At 44.0% G+C, this 5634-nt stretch overlaps 1 non-coding gene across 1 annotated transcript; it reads right to left on the reverse strand.

The window, feature by feature from the left end:
- Nucleotides 1–3342: 3342 nt before the first annotated feature.
- LOC112868480 (U6 spliceosomal RNA) lies at nucleotides 3343–3449 on the reverse strand. The gene has a single exon (XR_003224303.1). It is a non-coding gene; the product is annotated as a U6 spliceosomal RNA (small nuclear RNA).
- Between the last annotated feature and the right edge of the window lie 2185 nt (nucleotides 3450–5634).

The following is a 5634-nucleotide window of genomic DNA, read 5'->3' on the forward strand; positions in this document are numbered from 1 at the left end:
TCATAATTCACTGTGAATTATTCATAGTGCCAACTAGCCTCCTACAAAAATGTTTCAAAGAAAAGTTTTCACCGACAAGGCTTTACAGAACAAATGAATAATGAGCATACAAGGCTTAGCATGTAACTAATGTTTTAAAGGCCTTAAGTGTGATTCAAGCTATTGGTCAACTCAACAGGTACTTCTTCTCACCTTTCCTCTAACAAATAAATACTACTCGCATTTTAATTTAATACTATGTCCATTCAGCTGAAATAGCCATGCTTGTTCCCAAAATCTAATTTTAGCAAATAACGAATATGGTACAACTTGCTCTGTCAGTCATTTAAACCTTGCCCCTCTGCCTCACACTAATGAATTGCATTTACATGTTAATTGGCTTAACTTGATCCTGGAGCAGCTGCAGTTACCCTCCCTGGCTGGTCTTTGATCACATGTTCTCCTCCCTCTGGGACCTAGTGCCTTTCTACTCAAAACCTCAGGATGGAAGGGGACTTAGTGTCTAGTCCCCTCCCCCAGTCCGACCCACCAAATATGTGTTCAGGATACTATCCCAAGGAATTCCCAAACTCAAAGCCATCAGGAACTTTGAATCCATCACTCATCTTTGGGAAAGTCTGCTAAGGTCCTCCATCAGTCACCCCAGAAGACAGAACAGGTCACCTCTGGAGGCAAATGCAGTTAACCTCCTTTCTACCTAAGGGGGTTCACATGCAGGGGTTAATGTCATTAACTAGGTAGGAGTGGTCGTGGCTGCCACATTTTTAAAAATGTATCAATCATACCATTGGTATCCAGGAAATGATCATGCCTCCATTGCTCAGATTCGTTTAACTCTCTGGGCCCACCATTCCTAATCCTAGTTTATTTCTCTTTCTTCCTGGCCCATCTCTAGGTCTTTGATAAGTCCCTGGAAAACTATTTAGCTGTAATACGCTGACAATACAGAAATCCTAAGATCCAAAACCTTTCTTTGAGGACTCCTGGGTGGCTCAGTCAGTTGAGCGTCCAACACTTGACTTCAGCTCAGGTCATGATCCCAGGGTCATGGGAACAAGCCCTGCATTGGGCTCTGCACCGAGCCTGGAGCTTGCTTGGGATTCTCTTTCTCCTTTTCTCTCTCTGCCCCTCTCCCCCACTCATGCTCGCTCGCTCTCGCTCTCTCTCCCCCTCTCTCAGAAACAAAAACTTTGCCTTGCTACTTTCTCGTGTTTATATAATTTATCTCTCCAACAAGACCGTAAATTCCTAGGAAACACAGATTCTGTTTTATATTTTGTTTCCCTTCACAGCTGTGTCTGAAGGGATAGCCAGGATCTGAAACTCCAGGTCCCCTTGCCAGTCAATGTCTGGTTGGTTCCCAAGGGCCACATAAATGGAAGAGGGGAATGTTATACATGGGACCTTAAAGGCCCTTACCACCACTGAGTGAGGGACGCCAAAATCCTTATGGCGGGATTCTGTGTTGATGAAATGACACAGACTAATAGGGAACCACTACTTTGCAGTGAGGCCTAGAGCAGATTGGCCCCGTCTGCTCTCTCCGCACTTCCTGTCTTTAGGTGTCACCCTCATCCCACATTGCCTTTCGGCTTCATGACTAAATCCCCATCCCACCCCTGGTCTAGTTGGCCTTGGTTCCAAGGACCAAGGGTCGGAGTCAGGCATTCGCAAACAAAATAGCAGGATACAACAGGACCTAATAAGCAGAGTGAGCCAGCATTTGTATAGAACAGAAATACAAACAGTAAGGAAGAGAAAAGTGACAAAAGATTGGCTGAGGGTTAAGTCAGGATCACTCAGAGGATAGTGTGTGCCTACCATCTCGATGTTCTTTTGAGGTAAGCTGGCCAATTTTTCCTGCACCAGCAGTATGGTCCCTTGATTGAGGTACTCTCAACGGCCCTGGTTCTTTGGGACCCTGGCTGAGCAGGTCAGCTCTGAGCCCCTCCTGGGGAGGAAGGGGAACTCAAAGGGGGACAGGGGACAGGGCAGGGAGCACTGTCCATGGTAGGAGCCAGACGTCTACAGGAAGAGTAAAGAGCCTTTCTCTTGTAAGAGTGAGCCTACTGGATGGACCCCTTTCTCCTGGGCCCTCTACTGGTCTTTGCTTCTCCCACTTTTAATATTCTGACTCTGTGGAACTAGAGAGAAAGAATCCAAGTGGCCTTTGGCCCCTTGTCTGTCATCAGAAGTCCATCTTGCACTATGCCCTCGATTGCATCATTGACAAACAGAAATACTTGTTCTCTAAAGGTGGGACGAAAGGCAGAGATTGTGGGGTGTGCCCAGAGCAAAGATTCTCACCTTAGCTTGCATATTAGAATCAGAGGCAGAATTCAGAAAGAATCTCAGGGACCAGGCAGCATCCCCAAGCCAATTAAATAAGAATCCTGGGTGTTAACACCCAGACATCAGAGTACTGTAAAACTCCCCAAATAGTTCTAATGTGTAGTCAAGGCTGAGCCTCACTGCCCTGGAGATTAAGCCTCCCTTCTTAAGCCTGACTGTACATTAAAATAACTTGAGGGATATGAAAACCTACTGCTGCCCCACCTGAGACCAATTAAAATTAGAGTCTCTGAGGACTACAGCCGGGTGTCAGCATGTCTCTAAGGTTCCTCGGGTGACTCTTTTTGTGTGTACGTAGTAAACCATGTACAACGTAAGATTTACTATTTTCGCCATTTTTAAGCATACAACTCAGCGGCATTAAGTCCTTTGACAATGTTGCGCAACTGTTGTCATGGTCTATTTCCAGAACTTTCTCACTGCCCCAAACAAAAAAGTGTATCCATCAAACAATGACTCCCCATTCCCTTCTCCCCCGCAAGCCCTAGTAACCTCTATTCTACCCTCTGTCTCTGTGAATTTGTCTCTTTTAGGTACCTCGTATAGTTAGAATCATGCAGTATTTATCCTTTTGTGACTGGTTTATTTCGCTCACGCGTCATGCTTTCTAACTTCATCCGTGTTGTAACGTGTGTCAGAATTTCCTACCTTTCCAAGGCTGAATAATATTGTACTGCCTGTAAATACCACATTTTGTTTATCAATGCATTTGTTAATGGACATTTGGACTGTCCGCCTTTTGGCTACTGTGAATAATGAGCCTATGAATCTGTTTGAGTCCTGCTTTCCATTCTTTTGGCTAGAGACCCAGAAGTGGGTGTGCTGGATCATGAGGTAATGGTAGGTCTAACTTTTTTCCGATTTCATTTTGATATAATTGACGCACAGCACTGTATCAGTTTAGGGTGTACAGCATGATGATCTGACATATATCGAATGATTAGCACAAGCAGTTTAGTCAACATCCATCATCTCACACAGATGCAAAAGAAAAATACAAAACGCTTCACAAATCTGCGGCAATCCTTGCTCAGGGGCCATGTTCATTTTCTCTGTATTGGCCCAATTTTAGTGTAGGTTTATGCTTTTTGATGAACTGCCATGCCCTCGTGTGACTCTTAAGTATAGCCAAAGATGAGAAACACCAGTGTTCCTCCCACATCCTAGGAGAGTACGGATTGGCAGTTGGTAAATGTTATTGAATGACTTCCTTCATAAATTGCATTGTAGCCCCATGCAGTTGTTTTTGTCACAAAGTCAAAAGACTATTGGGTGGATTAATGGTACTCTTTTTGAAAACCCCAACCCCGACAGTCTCATGGCCACGAGACCTAGCACCTCAACGGCTGTTCCCACCTTCAGCTGAACTGCGTCCCCCATAATTTGTTGGTAATGACCATTTGAATACAAGAGTTTCTGAACGATTTGCTTTGAAGGTCATGAATTAGAACTGCTTCAAGACTTTTCATATCACAATGCCACATCTATTATGACACGTGAAATTATTTCTATCATAATACCAGTGCTCAGATACGTTTTCTCGAATAGAAAGGAAAGGTGGTGATATCAGCATGACATGTTGTATTCATAAAGCACTGCTAAACTATCTGTTGATAGCTGAACTCATCGGAGTTCAAGAGCAGCGGGATGAATGAATGGGGCACAGAGGATTTTTAGGGCAGTGAGAACACTCTGTATGACACCATAATGGCGGATACATGTTATTATACATTTGTCTAAACCCACAGAATGTACCACACCAAGAGTGAACTCTGATTTAAACTATGGACTAAGGGTGATTATGTGTCAGTGAAGGTCCGTCAGTTGTAACAAATGTACCACTCTGCTGCAGGATGATGACAAGGGGGGGAGGTTGTGCATGTGTGGGAGCAGAGCGTATACGGGAAATCTCTTTTCCTTCCCCCCCAGTTTTGCTGTGAATCTAAAACTGCCCCCTTCCCCTCCCCCCAAAAACAAGCCTTAACAAATACTACCCTTTAACAGTATTTGGCACAGAGCCTGGCACAAGGTAGGCATCCAGTAAATATTCGTTAATGATTGAACGAATGGATGAATCAAACAATCAATCAATCAATTCAGACAAGTAAATGTTGTCTTTACCGTGGATGATTCATCATGATGGAAAGGTATGGAATACTATTACAACACCTAGTCACTATTTCAAAGTTGACATCAGAACGGGAAAATTCCCCTAACCCTTTGGGAGATGGCAACAAGAAGGGTCTGCGGTGGATGTAGAGAGCCTTATGTCTGACGGTGCACCAGGTGGGCTCAACACAGAGCTGAGTCAGAGGTCATGAGGGTTGCTGGTATGGAATAAGGGCGAAAGAGAAGGGATGCCATTTAAGTCACAAGACTCCTGTTTCCTTCCCCTCTGCTGTATACCGATCCCAACACCTGCAGGGCTTCTCCCACCCTAGGCCCTTGAAAACCTGTCCAGGTATGAAATAACGTGTTGTTCCGGCATTTTTTTAAAGTACCATCTAGACTCAAATTGTGTAAAGGAAAGGAAACCTATGAGTCAGTTTCCAGATTTGTATTTGCAAGATTACATCAATGAATTTCCATAGAAAGAAACCACAAGTTTCTTGCAGATTGTCTGGATTCACAAAGATGTACGTCACTTTCAACAAATGAGGAAGAACTCCTAAGTAGATCCTCTGAAGATGTGCATGAACTTTTAAGGTGCGTTTAAAAGCCAGATCTCCACTCTCAATTTTTCTCTTACCTGTGTAAGATTGTGATGGCTGGTCTAGGAAAAGAAGCTAAATTGTTCTTTGTTATTTTGTTCCCAAAATTAATGTGGCAATTTTGAGAGTACTAATACACCCTGAATCTACTTCTCCCAGACACTCCTTGTATGTATACATCAGCATCTCTAATTTAATTCTCGTAACATCATTTGAAGCAGGTGCTATTATCTGCCGCTCCTTACAGATGTAGAAATTGAAGCTGAAAGGTTAAGGAACTTGCCTAAAGTCACGTCACCAAGTGGCAGCATCATGATTCAAATTCGGGGTTAATTCTGGGGCACCTGGGTGGCTCAGTCAGTTGAGCGTCTGACTTCGGCTCAGGTCATGCTCTCGCGGTCTGTGAGTTCGAGCCCCGCTTCGGGCTCTGTGCTGACAGCCTGGGGCCTGCTTCAGATTCTGTGTCTCCCTCTCTCTCTGCCCCTCCCCCGTTCATGCTCTGTCTCTCTCTGTCTCAAAAATAAATAAAAGTTAAAAATTTTTTTTTTTTTTTAAATTTGGGGTTAATTCT

The sequence above is a fragment of the Puma concolor genome, chromosome D3, assembly GCF_028749965.1.
Source record: "Puma concolor isolate L17-30 chromosome D3, mPumCon1.1.hap2, whole genome shotgun sequence".
Taxonomy (NCBI): Eukaryota; Metazoa; Chordata; class Mammalia; order Carnivora; family Felidae; genus Puma; species Puma concolor.